This window comes from Danio rerio, chromosome 23 (assembly GCF_049306965.1).
Source record: "Danio rerio strain Tuebingen ecotype United States chromosome 23, GRCz12tu, whole genome shotgun sequence".
NCBI classification, from domain to species: Eukaryota; Metazoa; Chordata; class Actinopteri; order Cypriniformes; family Danionidae; genus Danio; species Danio rerio.
This window is the reverse complement of record NC_133198.1, coordinates 17093766-17117213: the sequence shown is the minus strand read 5'-3', so window position 1 is coordinate 17117213 and position 23448 is coordinate 17093766. Positions and strand designations below refer to the sequence as shown.

Below are 23448 nucleotides of genomic sequence, written 5' to 3'. Positions count from 1 at the left end.
TCCCATAACAAAAAGCATGTGAATACTCAGCAAGGCCTAAAGAAGTCTAAATCAAATTCTAAATTGAACCCTAAGGATACATTTACACTGCAGATCTTGCTGGGCAATTTCGATTTCGTGACTGTATCCGATTTTTTTGATGATCTGCTTACATCATCTTTTAAAAGCGACTCGTATCCGATCGTCTGCATTTACACTGCACATGGCAAAGGCACAGTGACCAGGAAAAAAAAAAAGAGCGGGCGCTCACTGACAGCTGATAATTAAAGAGTGCTTTTTTTGTCTATTCCTGTATGTAATCTGCTTGCAGCTTTTGACAAGCTGTTTTACTATAGTTTATATCAGAAAGGTTCTCATTTGTCCATCTTCTTTTGATTTATAGGCTTTTTTAAACCTTTAGGCATCTTAATGTAATGTCCATGGCTTGATCATGATAGTTTGTCATATTCACATAGTTTGTTCTGAAAAAAAGTATAAAACTGGCATGTCAGATACTAGAGAGCATTTGATTGGTCATATTTGATGAGAAACTGAAGTAGACAATTGTTGACCCATTTAGGCGAAACTGGAAGCCTTGGATATTTATACTAGGATTATTTGTTCTAAATATGAATTGGTCACTATTTTGGAGCAATTCTAATTTATTTTAATTTCAATAAACCTTTATAGAAACACATTTCCAAGTCTTCTGCATCCAACAGTTATGATTTCAATTGACAGCCCTGCCATTTACAGTAAGTAGCACTAAAATAAGGCTTCAAAATTTGCATTTTGATTTGGGCCAAGGACATAACAGTACCATATTGGCATTGGGATTTGGTACCCAATCCTACAACAAGTCACATCAAAACTCACTAACTAATTAGTTCTGTAGGCACTGGAATATCCTCATCCTTGTCTCTTACTCCGATATAACACATCCATTTTCAGCCAACAATTTCCAGATTTGACTTTCATGCCTAATAGACTGACTTCCTCCTGACTGAGGCGTTTTTGAGGTGCTCTGAGTGCATATAATTGAAGCAAATGCGTGGGCTCTCTCTCTATGTCTGGGATGCTTATTTGAGAGATCGGGACAGGAACTGGGGATTCATTTGTTTGGAACTCAGAGTACATCTATTATAGAGAGCTGGGACTGACTGGGTTATACAGACACACACATTTCTCTTTTCCAGTCCTCTCTATTCCATCACCTGCATGTTTTCATATCTATCCGCCTTGTTATTTTCTCTCACCCTTCTCCATCTCTCTTCCTTTTTCATTTCTGACGTGGTCATGGTAACCCCCTCAATGTCAGGTACAAGACAGTGAAGGAGAAGGTAAAGGGAGTTTTTATGACAGCTCCACCTTATTAACCTTCTCAAGTCTGAGCAGGGTGTCATTCAACACTCTTTCTTTCACTTTCTGGGACAGCTGGCCTTGATTCACAGTTGTTTTTTCTTGGTAACAGGTACAGACAGATCACTGGGAGATATTTGTCACTGTTGAGTTACAGACTTGTCCTTGTTCACTTAAAATTTACTGTAAACCCAAGTTTATCTCTTCTTGATCAAGCCATGACGTTCTAAGAAACTCACCCCATCACAGGTTCTCAGCATATCACCAGCTTACATTCTCTGCTAGTTCCTGCATGAGGATGTAAAAACATTCTGTTGGCTCACATTTGCAGTTTTATCTTCTATATCTCTTATTCTTCGGTTATTTTAATGTCACATTTCGAAAGCGTTCAAGGGATTTTATCCGTTGTGACATTTGATTGTATATCTGCCAAAAGTGCTCCCCTGTGGCAGAGGGTATCAATGCGCACTAGTGCTTTATTATTTTTAGGTTAATGCTGGCAGCTGTTTGGACTTAATTTCTGCTTCGAGTCTTGGCGTGTTTATTGGCAAATTTGAAAAATGATGTATGGTAAAGATGGTAATTCGCTAATGCAAAAAATTTAAATAACAAACAACTGAATGAATGAATTAACGAACGACTAAAAATATCACAAAAACAGTTTTTTTTTTATAAAAAGTTCCATTCATTAAAAAATTATATGTGTTTGTTTTATTTGTCATCCTTAAAGGGATAGTTCACACAAAAATGTAAAAAAAAAACAATGAACACAAAATATGTTTTTGAAGAATGCTAGTTGATTGTACACATTTACTTCTATAGCATATTTTTCCTATAATGGAAGTCAATAGCTCTCTCTCATTTCAGAGGCTGCATCCCCTGAAGTATGCAATTGAAGGGCGTTTGTGAAAAAATTGAAACAAATTCAAAGACTCTTTCAAACACAGCCTTCAAATGAGTTCTTAGATTCCCGGGTAATGAAGGGTATAACCAGTGGATCCTCTGTGACCCCAAATATCCCAAAATTCATTATGCGTTGATAATGACAGGGCGTTTTTAAAAGAAAACTTCACATTAGTATGCTTGAACCGGAAACTGTGACCTTTTTTTTTTTTTTTTTTCATATTGTGATACTGAGGTTTCTAGAGAAATAGAATTTATATATATATATATATATATATATATATATATATATATATATATATATATATATATATATATACATATATATATATATATATATATATATATATATATATATATATATATATATATATATGTTAATGCTTACAAAATCAATATAGTTAGTTTTAATTTTATTCATTCATTAATTTTCCTTTTCAGCTTAGTCCCTTTATTAATCAGGGGTTGTCACAATGGAATAAACCGTCACCAACTAGCTATACACTCTTACATTCACACATATACACTGCGGCCAATTTAGCTTATTCAGTTCCGGATTCAAACCAGATCACCCAGAAGAAACCCACACAAACATGGGGAGAACATGCAAACTCCACAATGGGTCGGCTATACAGGGAATGTTGGTCAATAGCCTACAGCACATAATTGAACTAATATCTCAAAGGGAGATTATGTTAGCCTCATTTAAGTGATTTTAAAAATAAAAGACACTTTAAAAAAAGAACAACACGCAAATATCATTTTACCCCTCGAGTAGAATTTTTAGTTGCACCATTAAGAAATCAGGGCACTCTAGAGCCCTGCAATACTTTGTAATAAAATTACGTTCTTAATCATTTTAAAAATCATAAAATAAATCAGTTATTAGAAACGAGTTAATAAAACTATTATGTTAAGAAATGTGTTGAAAAAATATTCTCCTTTAAACAGAAATTAGCGAAAAATAAACAAGCAGTGTAATAAATCAGGGGGGCTAACAATTCTTCTTCTTCTACTTAAACTATATATATATAAAAAAAATTTGTCCCTTTTATCGAATTTGTGCAGTCTTTAGTATCTTCAATTATGACATGCTTTTGGAAAGTTGGTCTATATTTTGAACCATTGTTTGTTAGGGCAACAATGAAAAAATAGAGGTTCCCCTTCGGTTGGGGAACTTCAGTGCCATAGAGTGGATTGATTGAAATCCACGAAATGGGAGGATTCGGTTCAGAAGCCGCTTGTCTGAAAGAGTATTGAACGGGCCAATGAATGCAATGAATTGGCAGCGTAAGCTTGCACAGGTGTACTTCATTGCCAATTATCCCAGCATATAAGCACACCTGGAGCGAGCAGACGCCATCCTTTTCGCTTCAGAGACTTTCTGATAGAGTCGATGAGGGTTCCTCCTGCTGTGACCAGCGATTCTGAGCGAACGAGAGCATTCTCCCGGTCCAGAGTGTGTACACGCAGCGGCAGACGGTCGAGCTGGGTTTCTCCCTTGCCTGGCGTTCTTTGGGTCCGGTCCTCCAGAGCGGTGCGTATAAAGTTGCAAACTTCACAGAAAGAGCAACACAGTCGTGCAGCACGTCCTTTTTAGGACGGCGCTCCGACTGTGCGTTTCTGGATGCGGTGGTTTCCTGTTCTCGGATGATGGGCACGAGCACTGCGTTGCATGTCTGGGGGGTCCAGCATGTTAATGCGCTGATCGCGGGCAGTTCATGTCGTCATTGCGATGCCATGACTGTTGCGCAGTAAAGATCGAGGCTAGCCTTTGCAAAAGGGCGAACCACCCCAGTTGTCCCCTGCTCTGCAGCGGGCACTCGGGCAGATCTGAGGGATTCAGAGAGATAATCCGTCGCCCACGGGCCCGCGGACCTCCCGCTCCTCTAAGCGCTCCATCCAAGCTTGGGGCGGGGGAAGCGATCTGTCTAACAGATGGTAGCCCTTACGCCCGATGACACCGGAGACCAGACGTCCACCGCGGCATCGGAGGGTGGGCTTTCATTGTCCGATGATGATCCAGACCCGCTCGCCCCCTTCGGGCTGGTGAGCGCTGTCACTACGGATCCTGAAACGGACATGTTAGCCGTGCTTTCCCGGGCTGCTTCAGCCGTGGGTTGGAGATGGTTTATCCCCCAGCTCCGCGGCCGGACCGACTAGAGGTGCGTTCCCTTCTTCCCGGAGGTGCACAGTAGGCTCACGCGGTCTTGTAAAGCACTTTTTTCTGCTCGTGCTGCGTGTCCCTCCACCCTAACCACTCTTGACGGTGGAACAGCCAGGGGGTATGTGGCGATTCCTCAGGTTGAGTGCGCGATGGCGGTAAATCCGCGCGGCGCCTCTTCTTGGCGGGGTCCGCCTCGTCTCCCATCCAAAGCCTGTAAGTTATCTACCTCCCTCGGAGCTAGAGCTTACATAGCTGCGGGCCAGGCTGCTTCCGCCTTGCATGCGATAGCCACCTACCAGCGCTACCAAGCGCAGGCGCTGGCCGAGCTGCACGAGGGTGGGTCCAACCCAGGCTTACGAGCTTCGCACCGCCGCCGACTTAGCTCTTCGGACTACTGAGTCCGCTGCGTGTGCGTTGGGGAGGACGATGTCCACATTAGTGATCCAGGAGCGCCACCCCTGGCTGATATGAGCGAAGTCGACAAAGTCCGCTTTCTTGACTTTCCCCATATCCCAAGCCATGTTCGGCGACACCGTCTGTGAATTCACCCAGAAATTCAAGGCGGTGAGAGAGCAGTTGATGGGTGATGTCTTATCGGGTCCGTAGCCCGCTCCGCCCGCCGTGCCATTCATACCTGCTCCTCGCTGAAGGCGCCCGCCTACGAGAGCTGCTCCGCCCCCGCACACGCCTCTGGCGAAGCGAGCGCGTCGGGCACCTCGGAAGCAGGCAGCCCCCCTGCCCAGAACGCCGCTAAGTCTGGCAACGGACGGCGAAGCGTCCCTGGGACAGGCCATCTAGAGAAGAGGGAACTTGCTCTTTCCCCGCTGGAGGGCGGGGCCCCATTTCACAACGGCACTTTTTACTGCCATGAAAACATTATGAAAGGGCACTTTTCACTTCCCCAGATGTGACAGCCCGAAATCTGCCAGTCTGGGACGCTATGCTTTCTAGCTTGCAGATTCGGTGCGTTTCGCCAGTGGCTCACGAGCGCTGGGAGGACGGTCTCCTTTCTCCCACCCCTCGAGCCTCCCCTCCGGAGCTCGGGTTCGGAGTGAGAGCAAATATCTCACCTCCAGCTTTTCCGTGGGACCCGCGAACTTCCCGGATCAGCACACCCACTCCGCGCTGCCCCACTGCTGGTACGTCAGCGATTGTAGCGATGGGTCCATTAGCGGGAGCTCTGCCTGCCTGGTTAGCGCGGGCCAGCTCTTCGCAGTGGCTCATACGCACAATCAGACTCGGCTATGCGATTCAGTTCGCGAAACGGCCCCCCAAGTCGCGGGTGTGTATTCACCAGGGTCAGCCCCCTGTCCGCCCTTGTCTTGCGAGAGGAGATTGCTGTCCTCCTGGCGAAGGATGCAATCAAGCCGCTCCCTCCAGCCGAGATGGAGAGCGGGTTTTACAGCCCACACTTCATCGTGCCCAAAAAGAGCGGTGGGTCACGGCCAATCCTAGATCTGCGCGTTTTGAACCGCTGCCTGCACAAGCTGCCGTTCAGAATGCTCACGCAGAAGCGCATCCTCCGGTGCGTTCGTCCTCTGGGTAGGTCTGCAGCATTAGACCTGATGGACGCGTATTTCCATGTCTCCACTCTTCCTCGCCACCGTCAGTTTCTGCGGTTTGCGTTTGAAGGTCGAGCTTGGCAATACAAAGCCCTCCCCTTCGGGCTCTCTCTGTCGCCGCGGGTCCTCACCAAGCCCGCGGAGGGTGCCTTAGCGCCCCTTCGGCTCGCGGGCATCTGCATACTCGATTTCTTTACGACTGGCTGATTTTGCCCTCTCTCGGAGCAATTGATTATGCACAGAGACAAAGTGCTCTGGCACTTCCACCTGTGGGGGTTTCAGGTCAACCGAGAAAAGAGCAAACTCGCCCCCGTGCAGAGGATCTCTTCTCTTGGGCTGGAGCTGGACTCGGTCACCATGGCAGCGCGCCTCTCCGGAGAGCGCGCTCAGCTGATGCTGTACTGTCTGAGAAAGCTCGACAGTAAAATAGTGGTCCCACTGAAACTATTTCAGAGGCTCCTGGGGCATATGGCATCCGCAGCCGCTTCATGCCGCTCGGATTATTCTATATGAGACCACTTCAGCACTGGCTTTATGATCGAGTCCCCAGAAGCGCATGGCACGCGCGCGCACACCGAGTCTCTGTTACTGCGCTGTGTCGCCGCGCCCTCAACCCTTGGAGCGACCCCTCGTTCTTACAGGCCTGGGTGTCTCTAGAACAGGCGTCCAGTCTTGTTGTCGTTTCAGCAGACGCTTCCAACACGGGCTGGGGGGCTGTGCATTGCGGGCATGCGGCTGCGGACTTGTGGAAAGGTACCCAGTTGCATTGGCATATCGCCTGGAGCTGTTGGCAGTGTTCCTCGCTCTCCACCGTTTTTTTCCGGTGCTGGAGCGGCAACACGTGCTGGTCAGGATGGACAGTACGGCGGCGGTGGCGTATATCAGCCATATGGGGGGTATGCGCTCTCGCCGCATGTCTCAGCTCGCCCGCCGTCTGCTCCTCTGGAGTCATCCGCGGCTGAAATCGCTGCACGCCATTCATATTCAGGCAAGCTCAACCGTGCAGCCGATGCGCTCTCACGGCAGCCTTAATGGAGAAGAATGGAAGACTCCACCCCGAGTCTGTTCAGCTGATATGGGCGCGATTCGGGGAAGCCCAGATCGATCTGTTGCTTCCCCCGAGATCGCTCATTGCCAGTTGTTCTTTTCCTGACCGAGTGCTCTCGGCACGGATGCACTGGCTTACAGCTGTTCTCGGGGCATGCGCATATACGCGTTTCCCCCAGTGAGCCTGCTCGCGCAGTTACTGTGCGAGGAGGGGAACGGAAGTGCCATACTCCGTCGCCATAATGACTGTCCCTTAGCTGTTTGAAAGTCTCTTCAGCTTAAAAGGATGGCGTCTGCTCGCTCCAGGTGTGCTTATATGCTGGGATAATTGGCAATGAAGTACACCTGTGCAAGCTTACGCTGCCAATTCATTGCATTCATTGGCCCGTTCAATACTCTTTCAGACAAGCGGCTTCTGAACCGAATCCTCCCATTTCGTGGATTTCAATCAATCCACTCGATGGCACTTCCGTTCCCCTCCTTGGGGAACGAAGGGTTACTTCTGTAACCTCGAACGTTTCATCTGTCATGTTCCTTTTCTAATATGCCAATGCCTTTTGTGCTTCTATCTAATTTTAATTTTTAGCTCCAGCCATTTATCTCTTTACCTCACACTCCAATGAAAGCCATTCAGTTGTAATCAGCAGCCTCTGAAGTGTGTTTAGCTGATGTTTCACCTGAGGGTTCAGCATTATACTGTTCTTGGTAGTAATTTGTTAGGGATTTTGTGTAATTATAATTCCTCCTTGTAGATGCTGCTGATTGGAGTGCCAGAGCTCAAGCCTGAAGCTATTGGGGCAGAACCTGCTCTGTTTGGCAACACCGATAACAAATAATGAATATTATGATTAGCCTGCCCTTTGGTGTATAGAGAGCTGCTTGATCACACGCACACACACACACAAAGTACAGAGCAGTGAATTTTAACTGGACATAAACCTCAATTGTTTGAAACTATATTAGAGCTTTTTTTAACTGTTCACACACAAAATTTTTCATGTCACACGGTTTCTGAAACCTCTTACTTAAAGAGCCCATTTTTTCCATTAAAAAGGTCATATTTTGGTTTTGGAGGAACAACATCAACAGTCTGATATGCATGCAAGGTCAAAAAACACTTTCATTAGCCCCTTTCACACAGTGATACCGGTAAATATCCGGAAAATTATGGAATGACATTACCAGTAAATTCAAAAAAGCACCATTCACACATGTGAGGATGATTTGATCTGGTGTTCGGTACCCAACCCTAATTATTAGGACTCATCACAGCAGAATTAACCGCTTTGTTTACCGACAGATACCCTTCCTGCTGCAAATCTTCCCAGAGCATGCACTACCGCATAAACCTGTAGTGCTGGGAAACACCCACAGACTCTCTCATTTAGATACGTTAAATGTGAGGTCACACTAGAGTTTGAGCATGCAAAATTTCTGTTATACACCACTGCGGAAAAAAAGGCCTGGATAAAACAAAATGATTAGACATTGATATTTGAGTGATTGCTTCATGATTTTATGGTATGTTTTGATCTTTTATTGCTCTCATACAATCACATGATGTGATCTTGCAGGTTGGAGTTCATCAAGCTTGAAACAGCAGTCATACTAGCATTTTAACAAGTGAAGCTTTGTCGTGTGACACTGTGGTGTGGAGCTCAATAAAACAAAATTATTAGATATTGCGGTGACGCAGTGGGTAGCACGTTCGCCACACAGCAAGAAGGACACTGGATTGAGCCTTGACTGGGTCAGTTGGCATTTCTGTGTGGAGTTTGCATGTTCTCCCCATGTTCGCGTGGTTTTTCACCCCTAGCTCCGGTTTCTCCCACAAGTCCAAAGACATGTGGTATATGTGAATTGTTTATGCTAAAACTGACTGTAGTGTATGAGTGTGTGTGTGTAAATGAGTGTATGTGGATGTTTCCCAGTGATGGGTTGTAGCTGGAAGGGTGTCCGCTGCGTAAAACATATGCTGGATAAGTTGGCGGTTCTGCTGTGGCGACCCCAGATAAATAAAGGTACTAAGCCGAAAAGAAAATGAATGAATGAATGATCAGACAATGATATTTGGACAATTGCTTTATATAGATTTTTTAATTTCTGTAAAGAGATGTCATGTCTTAATCTTCTGTTGATCTCATGCAATTACGTGATGTGATTTTAAAGGTCAGAGTTTGAAATGCTTTGAAAATGCACTTTAAGTTTTCTCTATTCAGATGTGTATGAATGGAAGTCTATGCGGTGGAAAGTGCAGTGTGTTACACTATACAGTCAATTTACTATATGCAATTCATCTTTACCACATGGGATAAAAAGTTAGCATTAACTCTACTCTATAAAAGATCTGGGTGTCATAATAGACAGCAATTTAACTTTTAAAAATCATTTATCCCATGTCACAAAAACTGCCTTCTTTCATCTGAAAAATATTGCTAAGTTACGAAGTATGCAATTCATCTCAGATGCAGAAAAGCTAGTTCATGCTTTTTTTACTTCTAGGCTGGACTACTGTAATGCTCTGTTTGCTGGCTGCCCAGCATCTTCTACTAACAAACTTCAATTAGTGCAAAATGCAGCTGCTAGAGTTCTTACCAGGTCTAGAAAATATGATCATATCATCACAATTTTATCCTCTTTACACTGGCTGCATGTTAAGTTTCGTATTGAGTTTAAAATATCACTTCTTACCTATAAAGAATTTAAAAACCTTGCTTTTAAACCTGTTTATCTAACCAACCTTCTGTCACACTATAATCCAACTCGCTCTTTAAGATCTCAAAACTCAGGGCTTCTGGTAGTACCTAGAATAGCAAAGTCGAGTAAAGGAGGTCTAGCCTTCTTATTTATGGCTCCTAAACTCTGAATTAGCTTTCCTGACAAGGCTCAGACACGCACTTCCAATTCAAAACTAGATTAAAGACCTATCTTTTTGGTAAAGCATACACTTAGGGCATCACTTAGCTGTATGATACATGAATGTGCTCCACACAGGTTTCTGCATCTTGTTTATATACACTATGAACAGTGTACACTATGATACTCATCCCGAGGCCCTCAGTGCCACTGATTCAATCCAAGACCAAATCTAAGTTGGTCATGCCCAACTAAGCCTGGTTTCTCAAGGTTTTTTTAATTCCTTACTTTCGACAATTAGTGAAGTTTTTTCCTCGCTACTGTTGCCACAGGCTTGCATAATTCGGGATCTGTAAAGCTGCGCATCGATGGATTTGCTCTTTAGTGTTTGGACCAAGTGTGCCGCAAGCCTGCGTTTGAGTGAAGGTCTCGGCTGTTAGATCGCCCCCTGGGGGCTGGCTGCAGTACAAGTCATAAAGCCCTCCTCCTCCGTGGTAATAAAGGAGACTTGAGCCCAAATAAAAAAAATAATTACACTTGCAATACTGTCCCGAAAGATGGTTCTGGTCGATTAAGGCACTGGTTATTGTGCTGAAATAGGTGCAGATCTTCATTTTTGTAAACAGTTTGTTTTTAGCAGTAATTTAATGCTGGGCGTGTCATCGTGATTGACAGCTGTGATTGACAGTTTCTCAAAGCAGACCGTCTGAGCTTCGGCAGGAGACTGAAGTGTTATTATTCGATTTCTGTGTTATTTTACCATGATATAATGAGTTCAGCAGTAAACTATAGTTTCTGATCTGGTGGAACACAGTTTATTCGCTAAGGTCAGGGCTTTTTTTCGGGCTTTATTAGTTTGCTTATACACGCCTAACCACCCAGATAGCAAAATACACTCGAGCCAGTTCTCGCCTACCAGAGACTTACCCCTCAGACTGACTACCTCTGCTGGATATACTCAGGATGCCTATGAACTCACTGCCCAATTCCAGCCCGAGTCAATCGAGCCAGATGCGGCTGACGCTGCCGCATGCGAGCCGGAATCAGCCCGCGACGCAGCGAGTAGGTTATGTCCACTGCGGCCCGGAGCTGCCGTGATTGAATCTTCATTATATAAGCCCTCATCTTTGTTAACGTTATTACAACCATTTGTGTTGATATGACAGCAAACGCAGGCTACTATGTAAACGCAAAGTGTAGCACTGAGTTTAACCTTTAAATAAAAATGAAAACAGCATACATCGCACAGGAGATCAGTGGCAGTAATTCTCTTTATATGTCTAAAATAATAATCTCCACGTTGATCCCCTGTAAGGGTATTTGAACTTGCTTTACAGGACGTCTCTGCATTTTAAGTTTTGGCATGTTATTAAGTAATCTACTGAATTTGCTGTTATAAAACATTATTGAAACCGAATCTTATATAGTCTAATAGAGCTGTAAATGTTTGATATTATTTATTTACATCATTTACTGTTGGCGTATTATTTGACAACTCCAACTAAACATTAAAATGAATGTAAATTCCTCTTTGCCAGATATAATGAAGGCATCGAATAAACCAATCGAAAACGAAGGCAAAAAAATGTAAGAAATAAACAATTCAAGCGAAAATCAATAAACAATATACTAGCGATGTTGCAGCACATTGTATTAATAGTGCAAAGTTTTTTTTTTTGCACAAATTGACAAATTGCAGGGTTGGGATGTATAAATATCCTGTTGATATTTAGTAATCTTGCTGTATTTATCTTCTAAAAGCCCGATTGTTCCCGCCTGGTAAATCGTTAGGGTGTGTAGGCTATTTTGGGTTCTGTTGATGGCTAATTAAATATAAAAACCTTTCCTAAAATGTACGTGTTGTTTATATGTTATTGTTCATATTTTACAAGTGTTATTTCTACCCCTATGAAGATAACAAATACTAACAACCCTGTTATAAGAGAATATATTATTTGTGCTCATGTTCAGGCTAGAGTGTATAAAAGATCGTTTATGTCTGCAGTCCAGCATGTTTTGCTTTTATTAAAGTTTAACAGCTTACATCACAGCCTTTTAAAGCTGTATATTATTCTGTGTTTTTAAATGTAAGTGCTTCTATTTACAGCAGCGAGCCTTTGTTATAGTGCAGATACCGGAGGTGGAGTGAGATGTTTGGGGGAGCGTGGTTGATTTTACATAAAGCGTTTGATTGGAAGCTCGATTGCGCTCATTTTCGCGGCTCCTCCTCTGGCTCCATCAGACAGTCCTTTTGCGCATGTCCAGGCTCCAATTTCAGCAGTCTTTTGCGACAGTTTGTGCCCGTCAAGCAGGCGTTTTGCCCTCAAGGCGTTCAATGGGAAAAGGGGCTGTCGTGTCGTCCATATTTTTTACAGTCATTGGTTTGGACTCTCAGTAGTGATTATCAAACCACACTGAACTAAGCTAACTGAACTGAACTTAAACACTGAAAACTGAACTAAACGGATTTAATTTACTATGTTCTTCTATGTAAAACTGCTTTGACACAATCTACATTGTAAAAGCGCTATAGAAATAAAGTTGAATTGAATTGAATGGAATTGTTGGGTAAAGTCAGGACATTTTTTTTTTTTTTTTTTGCTGAGAGGTGACATTGTTACCTACTAAGCCACTGTGCCACACATTGAATTAAAAATTCAATTTAATAATTTAAATGCCAATTGCGAGTCTGCATCTTTTAAAAGTCCAAAAAGGCCAAACTGAGTGCTGTTAAAAGAAAAGGTCTAATGGCAAATATGTTCACTTTGGTGAATTTATGTACACATTAAAATTGACACAATAACATTCTGCACCTCTAATGTCATGTTTCTGACACAGTATGGATAAAACAGCTCTATTCCACTTAACCTCTGAGTGTTTAAAGGTGAGGTTTATCATTTGAAGCACTTTATATGCTCATGTGCATTTGAGTGTATGTTTGTATTGCAAGGTAAGTGCACATAAACACATCAGATTAGTCTTTCCTTAATGTGAATGAATCTAATCTGGATTTTCAGAGCTCAGTTTGAAGGGAGCAGGCAAAGTTCAATCCATGATCCAGTTGCCTGGTTTGGTCATAAACTGCTTTCATATGACTCCCCCTGAAAATATCCAGATTAAATTTAATCCATACTGCCCATTAGATTAAGAGTGGGATTGGTTATAGAGATAATTCTGATCTTCCACGTGTAATCTCCCCGCTGTGCGGTGTCTTTTCCAAATGCATGACTCTTAAAAGCGAGCGCCAGGGCATTTGTCAGCTTCCTGCCACTCAGACAGTGATAGATATATGCAACCTTTAGCTTCTGATGCCTCAGCAAGAGGAAGAGATAAAAAGGTAGGCACTTTTCTCTATTACCAGGAAAGAATGGAATGCAATGAGATTGTGGATAAACAGAGAAAGAGAGAGTGAGATAGAGGCAACTTTACTTTGATATGGAAACTATTTGTCTACCCCTTCTCCTCCAGTGCTTTCATTTGCCTGTCCTCTACTCCCTTCATAATCATCTTATTTTCTTTCCTACTTTTTTTTTACACAGAGCATTCAGAAAGCAACACTAAAGTTTCCAGGGTGACAAAAGTTCTCTTTGAAAAGTTTCTATGATGCTGCTTCCACCTGTCCAATGACTTACCATAGGCCAACATTTAGAAAGGAGTGGATACATACAAAAAATTGACAGTCAGAGGTTTTTGATAGATGTCTTTTACTGTATGCTTACTATAGCTGGGTATTGTCATTTTCTTTGCTCTAACCTGACATGGAAAAAACATGATTGCAGACTTCTCTTTTTTTACCTATTAGTTGACAGCCCTCAAAACATCCTTAAGCCCTGGTCAGATCCATAGACTAAAAAATTTGGACGTTGCATCTGTGACGTCACCCATAGGGTTCTGAACACTGCAAAATAAGCTACAAGTAGGCACAGCCAACTGTTGCCATTTTGTTTGCACGTCATCGCACTGACCGGGTAAAGATCATGGGATACCAAACAAGGGCAAAGAGGGGAAGAGTAAGAGGAGCTACAGACACCTGCTGGCATTTTGCTTAAACTGGCTTAGAGACAAAAGTGAAGTTTATTCATAAACTAATTTCGGGAGGATCACGTGCTTATGATTTATCACGGCTGGTCTCGAATTTGTTAATCAGTATCTTCCAATCATTCAAGACCTAAGCCACTATAAATAACCACAGTTTTCAATTCACTTTATCTTCGTTTGGAAGAAAACCCCCTCCTCCCCTTTTTCCTCCTCCTTTACCTCTGACTGGGCGACACGGTGGCCCAGTGGTTAGAACTGCGAGCCCCACAGCAAGAACACCACCGGCCCTGGCCCCCTAGGACCGGCGGATGTTTCTGTGAGGAGTTTGTATGTTCTCCCCGTGTCCGCGTGGGTTTTCCCCGGGTGCTCCGGTTTCCTCCCACCATCCAAAGACATTCAATTTACATAAAAAACCAAGCATTTATCTAACTCCTGTGTTCCCTTAGCTACAGCAGCGGGGGAGTTCTGAGATCCACCGAGCTCGGGCTCCTCTCTCGCTCTGCCAAACGGGAGGAAGCCCCGGACTCGAGGAGTCCTTGAGCTTAGGGCTCTCTCCCGGGACAGCATGCCAAACAAGCTTTTATAAATCATCAGCTAAGTGTGAACTCTTGAATTTTCTTTGAGAGAACGCTTAATACTTCATTACCTGCGACTCGTTTGTGTTCTGACCACCTGTGCTCAGTTGTACACTGTGTAAATAAAGTGTTAAGACTTTTAAAAACACTGTTGTAACATTGAGCCACTAAACATTGTTCTTAAGATGTTTTTCTACTGGAGGAAAACGCAAACTACTTCCAAATACTTCAGATATAGTCTGTGTTAGTAAATGCAAGGCTATTAATGAAATCAAGGCATAAAACTGTATGACAACGCTTTAGATGACTGTTTTAAAGCCTACAGCTAATCAGTCTGACAAATTCTGGAGTGCATTACAGCTCTAAAGAAAATTATAAATTATAAATGATCTTAAATAAAACAAATACATTTATAGAGATGGTGCATACGTGTATAATTTGACTCACCTGGGAAATGGAGGCCACATGAATGGTTTGTGAGCACAAGAAAGTGCACACAGCATGCTATAGTATCTGATAATTGCAAGAAATAATTCCAAAAGGCAACTAACTGTGTAAACAAACATTAACCAAAACAAAAAATATGATGTATATGCTGAGCTCAGCGGCTAAATAGCCAGAATCAGCTGAGGTGGCAAGACAGTGAGCAGTGAGACCTAGCTGTCACTCAAGCGGCCACGCCCTTAATTATGCATACTTAATATAACTTAATAAATACAAAACATATGAGTTCTAAAAAAATGTACCACCTCACAGTTGTCAGAAAGTGGAATCATGGCTATTTGCACCAAAGCCATCTTTTGTATCAGGCTGTAAACATGTTTTTATCAGCTGTAAAATTGGCCAATTTACCAATGCAGTCAGAAATCATCTGGATTTTCTGGAGCCAGCCTCCCAAGGTGAGTCGATGAATTGCAGCTTTAGTTACTTCCGTATTGGCTTCCTGAGGGAGAGCTGGACGTTGCCGCTTGGTCAGATCTCACCATTTTCGAACATTTTCACCATGATTTTCTTTACGCAGGGTGTCGTGGGGAGTTATAAACGACAAATGAACATCGTGACACATCTCATTTAATATGGCATAGTTTGCAACAAACGATACCATGTCTGCGACGTCTCACAACACCATCTCAGAAATTGTAGCATGTTTAGTTTTTCCCGATCTTCACTACGAGTTCCATCAAGTGGGTAACACTGCAATAGGAGCACATCATTTCTCGGTTATAGCCGCAGACATGCTGTTAATCTTTGGGTCAGGTAATCAAAAAATAGGCTGCATATTTACTTATGGGTGGGTCTTGGGTGGTTAAGATCAATCATCGGTTATGCAAACTTTAACTACTTTTTCTAAAAGATTAAAGTGTTTTAAGCAGTTTCATTTGACAAACTGGCACAAATATGCCGGCATCTCCATTCTCACAAGGAGTTTCTGAGTTCTCTTAGCCTTCCAACTGAGTTCGTTCTTCTGGGGTAATCTGGAAACACGTTCAGTGCTTCGAATACATTGTAAAAGCCTTTCTTGCTTATTCAAATTACTTGATTAAACTAATTAAATTGAAACTAACCGGCGCAATGGATGATTTTGTCATTAAAAATTAAAATAGTTTAATAAGTTTATCTGAAACGGAATATTTCACTTTAATTTTATTTAGTCTAGATTCTATTTTTTTAACATACCAGTTTGTGCACTAAAGCATATAGCAGACTGGTTTTAAAGCACTTCTCCTCGTTTTTTCTTGTTCATCTAGTAGATAACTGACCAACAAAAAATACATTAAAATATGATGAAAATTATACCAAATCAAACAAAATTTGTTTAAAAAAGAAAATTTTTCCAAAACTATATATACAAATTTTTTGTTTTTGTTTGTGCCCATCCAACTGTGCAGGTGGATGATTTGTTTCGCTCTTATTAGTAAATAAGAATTTAATTAATGCTTCACTGTAATTGTTTCACAAACCTCTGTACTATTTGCTCAAATTTTAATATGTCATTATTTTGTCTTGAGCATCCGATTTTTCCTTGCTGCTGATGGGCTATCATTTTGCTCGTCTCACTCGGGCCATGTTCAATTGAAGTAGAGTTTTATAAGCAATCTATGGCTGGAAAATATATACGTTTAGATTTAATAGAGAATATCTTAATATTAAAAAGGAGATATACGATTGATCTTGATCCCAAAGTTAAAATGAATTACTTGAAATAATGTGGCCTAGTTGTCAGCAAGCATCAGTGTTTATTGAGATTAACATAAGATAAAAAAAAAAAAAAAAACATTGAAACTATTAAGATGAGAAATATTGTTACAGCAACACTCGTTGTAGATGTCATGGGATGACTGATTGTGAAGGAATGTGTAGTCTATTTGTTACCACGACAAGTCAAGATTTTATAAAGACAAAATCATGTTATCTGAAATAGTGACTTTCGTAACTGACAATAGAAATCGTGTGATCTGACTGGGACTTACAAACTTATATTGACAAGTGTACTGGTGCTACAGTATACTTAAGAGTCTATATCTACCATTAGTTGCATATACATGGACTATAATTATCTGTCTGTAATGCAAGTAGTAGTCTAAGTCAAATAAAAAGGTACATGCAACCATACTAATTGAAACAAAATTGGTAGTAATATTTAATTTGGAACATTAGAGGTGGTTTACATTTTCTAATTTGATTACTATGACCTGTAAACCCTTGTTTGGTTTAATTAGTTTAGCAGTGTGCAGTGATGTAGAAATGTAACAAGGACAAGTGGTAAAAGATATGTTTTTTCAGACTTTCATCAACGACCTTGTTTTTGTATGATGCAAGGTATTTTTATTACTTGAAAAAGGAAGGCAATGTGGCACAAATGTTTATATGCCCATACTTTTATGCCAAGCATTTTTCACAAAAAAATTTATCAGGTTTGGTTCAGACATCTGGGCTGGCCATTTCATTATTTTAACATTTTCTCTGCCAAATGTTTGGTATTGGGCCCAATTAAAGTAAACATGCTCTTTTTCAATAAAGTGAACTTTGCCAACTGTCTTTTCTGGATGACCAGCTTTTTGGTGGTGGTAGTTAGTGAGACTGCTTTTTCAGGTACCTGCATTTCTGATAAAGTTGTGTCAGCGTCAAAACATTTGAGACACTTTACTAAGCTGTCAAACCAATTGTAGCGCTGAACCAATTAGCACAATTAGCATGACAACTTCAAATCAACACATTGAATTGTCAATATATGTTTTCTTATGTTCATCATGTCTTTTCATCATGTTTTAACAGTCTGACAAGATACAGTACAACCCTAAATGATTATTAAAAGTTGTACATTGCAAATTTGGCTTTAAATAGGCTTTGTCATGTAATTAAAGAAATTACCATCAATTACTATGAGGTGTTTTCAGAAAGTATTGTCTACTTTAATCAGTGTTTCTTTTTAATTATTTCATTGTACTTTTATAAATATTCATTCATTCACTCACTCATTTTCCTTTAGCTTAGTCCCTTATTTATCAGGGGTCGCCACAGTAGCATGAATCACCAACTCATTCATTCATTCATTCATTTTCTTGTCAGCTTAGTCCCTTTATCAATCCAGGGTCGCCAAAGCAGAATGAACCACCAACTTATCCAGCACGTTTTTATGCAGCGGATGTCCTTCCAGCCACAACCCATCTCTGGGAAACATCCACACACACACACACACACATACCCACACACTCATACACTACGGACAATTTAGCCTACCCAATTCACCTGTACCGAATGTCTTTGGACTGTGAGTGAAACCGGAGCACCCGATTGGATTGTGGGGGACATTTAGAGGAAGCCCACTCAAACACGAGGAGAACATGCACACTCCTAAATATAACTCCTATAAATATTGTGCTTCCTAATGTTACTCATGAAATGTGCTTAGGAATATAATCTTTTACTCCTGATGGGAAAACTTCAAATAAGATCAAACAGTGTTCTCTGATTTTGACCTCCACTGCAAGTTTGATTTTATGAGTAAGAATTTTAATCTGACTGAAATAAAGGTCAGTTAGTAATCACCTAGCAACCACCTTAACATTGAGTTGGTTAGTTTTGCAGAAGCAAGCGCTTACTTACATTTTCTTCAGGAAATATAAAAATTTAGTTTCTCGCTCCCGTTTCCCTTGATAATTGAAATCCTTGAGTTCTATTCCGGTCATAGTTAAATCTGTTACACGAGGCCTTGGAGGCGGTGGATAACCTTACAGGTTCACTATGTACCATTTATATCATTCTCATAGAACATTCTCTCGCCTCGCAGTTCTCAGGAATAGCAGGCGGAGAAATGGAAAAATCGACACAAGCATAAAATATAAAGCTTCATCGACTTTTTGCTTTAACTTAAAAATTCTGTCTCACTCAGAGGTGTCATGTACCTGTGTTTTGAAGGAGAGCTCAAACTTTGAGGAAGTTTGTTTTAAATTTCTTTTGATTTAAGTGTCTGGATGATAAAGTTTCCTTATAAACATTGATGGCTTCGGTAAAGACCATTATCAACAACATTTTTAGGAAACTGAACAACTTTTTTTGGGAACTCAAAACATGATTTAAAGTGCAGTTTAGTACAATGTTAAGACATTTTTAAAAATGAATACTGTTTTTAACTTTGTGTTTAATTGTTTTTTAAATTATATATATGAGCATAAGAGAGTACTTTACCAAAAACGTACACCAGGATGTTTTAAAACTGATACATATATTTATACATCCTGGTGTACGTTTTTTTATGAAGTTGCATATTGGCATCCATATATATGTCAGTCATATATATGTCAGGCTGTCAGTAAACATGTCAAACCAACAATCAAAGATCATCGTCATCATCATTTTAGCCTAGGATTTCAGAAATCTTTTAGGATGTCCCAAATTTGTCTCAGACGACAAAATCACGGCTGAAGTCTTACAGTGTGAACTGGGCTTTAGGGAGGCAATAATTATGGATTTCAGTTGTATGATTATAGTCTAAGGGATAATCATGGTTTTTCAGTTCAAACAGGTTGTTGAAGGTGGGAAGGAGATTGTCTTAGCGGATGTGAGAGGATGAGTGCAAAGAGTAGTTTATGAAATTGTACCTCCTTCCATACTCGCCTTTCCTGAATCCGATTGTCTAGTTTTATGAAAAGTGGATTTAGCATGTGGTGATGTAGCTGAGGAATCATACCAGGGCTGCATATGGCACACAAGAGGCTTCTTCGTCCTTTGCGTCAGGAGAGACAATATTGTATTGCGAAGTGTTTTGGCCTGACCCAGCCCAACGACAAGAAGAAGCAAATTTATTGAGATGTGAACCCACACTGTTTTCACGGTTTGATTCGGTTACAATTATTATGCCAATGATAATGTTCAATTCGATATCTCTGTGCATCCCGGTGCATTGATAATGCCTCCCATACACAGTTTTATATTTTCTTCACAGCAGCAATTATTGTATTAAAATGTATAAATATATTTATGTACTATTTGTAATATAATTTTGTCCTTTAATACAAACAGTCAGATATATAAACTGTACCTTTACACAACACAAGCATGTATAGCAAATAATATAAACAAATATAAATATCCTGCTTTCTTTCTGATCCTTGTTTACCAAGTTCTCTTACACCCCTTTGATTGATCACACACTCAACACAAAGGGCTGCGATTGGCTCTTGCGCACTGGTGCTCTTCAGATGAGTGACACTGATAAACGGCAGCAGTGATCAGAGTGGATCCATGATAGACACGGTGGAGAAAACTCAGACATGCGCTTGTGTCTGTATCCAGAAGTAGCCCTGTACCAGGTGAGAGGAGACGAAAAGTTATGCCAGCAGGTTAAATGGGCCAGAGTGAGAGAGAGAGATAAATAGAGTTTATTGTCATTCTCTCAGTCGCAGTAAAATAGGGGCTTCTGCTGTTAATGTCAGTAAAAGACTGTCCAGCAAACACACACGCAGTGAAATTGTGCAGTTTCTGCACTTTTAAGTAGTTGTAGCGTTGTAAATATTATGATTATTACTGAACCGATACTCATTTGTCCGCATCTGCATCACAGTGCACCAAAGAAACAATTCATTTTCAAATTTCCATCTTTGATTTTTGTCCTTTCTAGTATTGCATACTGTAGCACAGTGCATTGTAGGGTCCCTACTGTACAATGAACAAATTTTATGGCCCTGAACATTGAAATACAAAATTTACTTCTCCCTGGGAACTATATGTTTTAATGAATGTGTTTTCTGTTTTGTGTTGTATTGTTTACTGACTGCTTGATAGTGTATATCATTTTGAGAGCAGTGCTTGGTATTAAACACAGGTAAAAAGTTTAATTTTGCAAGAGAAGTCAAAGGTTTTGTTATTAGTGCTTGAAGATGAGGTTTTGTGTTTATTGGTGTAAGAAAATGGAGCAAGAGTTCAGAAATTGTGTTTTAGCAATTGAGAAAAACAGTAAACTAAAATTAAATTGATTACATTTTAAATAAGTCTTTTGTTAAAGATCTAGTTAAATCTTGACATTGAATTGAAAATCCAGCAAACGTTAAAAAATAAAGAAATAAAAAAACAGACAGGACTTGTTTAATTGTGCTTCTGTCTGTATTACCAGAAGTTGCCTCCGATTCCTAACAAGTGTGTGTGGCTGAAGCTGTTTCTGAAGTGCTGCTCCTCTGGCTTACTCGCACTATTAAGCCCAGAAGGTAGAAGCCACATGAATAACCATGAATACTGCACGCTGAAGCCAAGCTTTCCCCTTTCACTCTCTCTGTCCGCAAGCTCCGCCTGTGCTGCCCTATAAGAGTGTTTGTGTGTTCAGATTGGGTACCAGCAGGCAGTACAGCCTCTCTTTTTCAGTATCTCTCTTTCTTTGCCTCCCCCTCCTCCTCCTCCTCCTCTTCTCTCGGTCGCTCAGCGATTGAAAGAGAATGTGAGTAAAGCAAAAGAGGCAGGCGTGTTTTATCAGATGGCTCTTGCCGTCCTGATTCAGAAAGCTCACTGCCTCTGGTAGAGCTCAAACACGGAAAGAGAGAGAGAAAGAGAGAGAGTGCAAGGTACTTCAGGAAATTGAAACCGCTTCAGTTAGAACTTTTTTTTTCACTCCTCTCTCTTTAAAACTTTCCATCCAGCCTCTCTCGCTCTTACTTCTGTGTTGTCATTTGAAAGTTTGACAAACTTTGCAGCAATGCTGTGACAACAGTGCAAAGGGGTCTAGGAAGACAGATATCAGGATAGAAGAAGACAAAAGTGCACTGTGACCAGCAACTCCTGGCTGGATCGCCAAATTCGGGGTCTCCACCGCAGGACAGAAGGGAACAAACTGCCACCTGCCTCCCCTGCAGCTGTGCGTGAGGTAGGCTTTAGTCACATGCCCTATTTTCCCCCCTCTTTCTTTTCTCTCTCGTTCTTGCTCCCTGTGCTCAGCTGATGTAACCGCACACTGGGAGTTCTTCAGAACAACCAATTTGATGTTCCACATTTGCGAGTATAGGTTCTCCCTCCCTCCCTTTCTGTTCGCTCTCCACTTGCTCATTCTTAAAGGAGCAGCTGGCTCTTTGCCTTGGCTTGTGTTACTGTGCATACAGTGCATGTGTCATTTTTCTGTGATTTCTGTGCTTGTATGTGGGCTCACGGGTGTTGTTGATATTATTGGTTCACTGACTGACTGACTGACTGACTGACTTACTGGAGAGTTTCTGAAAGAAAGGGAGGGACAGAGTTACACCCAGTTCCCTCCACAGACACGCTCATGTGTCAGAGAGAGGAAGCCTGCTGATGACAGGTTGGAGATATCTTGAACTCTCAAAAATCTCAACCTTACATGCTCTGTAATAGATTACATGTATTTTTTTTTTTTTTTTTAAAGCGCTATCAAAAAGGCAAACATGTTTGGACACAGTTATTCTTTTTTTCCTCCGAATAATAGTAAAGTTGTGAATAGCAATGTTATGGCCAAACAAAGTTGCTTCTTGAAAGTTATCGTCTTTTAGTGTATTATAAAACTGTCCTTTCAATCCAATGCGCTATGAGATCCATCATGGGATGCTTATTAATCAGTATTAAATGTATGCCACTTATTAGATGGTTTTGTAAATAAACTCATATTTAATTTAGTAATACGTATTTTAGCCTCAACCATTCACTCCAAAGGATTTTATGATCTTTAAAAATGGATACAATGATCAACTGAAGTGTATGCAAAATTTCAGGTAATAAGTAAGCAAACACACCATCCAATAACTGACAAATGGTAGGCAAAAGTCTTTTTTGCTTTTCAATATATGAAACAATAAGGTGTCATATTGACTAGGGCTGCACAATATGTCATTTCAGCATCAATACCGCAATGTGTGTGTCTGCAATAGTTACATCGCAGGATATGCAGTGTTGAGTCTGGATTAAAGTTGATCAACATTTGAGAATACATGAGATTTGTGGAGTCATTGCAAAGTATAACCATATCCGAGTGTAACTTTATCATCTGTGTGTGTGTGTGTGTGTGTGTTTTAAATGGCATTTCATGAGAGTGTAAAGCAATCAGCAATATAACGTACAACATTTGTGACTTAAATAAAGAATTAATATGAATTTATTCAGATTTTTTACTGACTTGTTAAAAAAAATAAATAAAACCTAACTTATTAATAAAATAAGGACTATACAGTTTTGTTTGACATTTTTATTTGTTTATTTCTGTTCCTTAATACTCTGACTCTCTGGAAACCATAATCAATGTTTATTTTTTCCCCGTTGCTCTATTGTAATTATTCAATTTGTTTATTATGTTTTTTTTATACATGATTCACAACCTTATAAAATCACTCTAATCAATACAAGTGATTTTTTTCCCATAGAGCTATTTATACCATCTTGTGAAATAATATTTATATTGCAATAGATATCGCAGAAAAACAACATATCACAATGTCAGATTTTTCCAGTATTGTGCAGCCCCAATATT

General features: G+C 40.9%; 1 protein-coding gene across 14 annotated transcripts in view; it reads left to right on the top strand.

Moving 5' to 3' along the window:
• The window catches only part of sulf2b (sulfatase 2b), a 544759-nt gene that overhangs the window by 173795 nt on the left and 347516 nt on the right, over positions 1–23448 (top strand). For 6 of the 14 annotated variants that reach the window (XM_073938028.1, XM_073938047.1, XM_073938024.1 and 3 more), the window contains exon 1: positions 21476–21840. The exons of 6 other annotated variants lie outside the window; for them this stretch is intronic. The gene's annotated coding sequence lies outside the window, so the exon portion shown is untranslated. Of the gene's footprint in view, positions 1–21475; positions 21841–23448 lie in introns of those variants that run through there. 2 more of the 14 variants (XM_073938027.1, XM_073938045.1) reach the window with 1 other exon arrangement.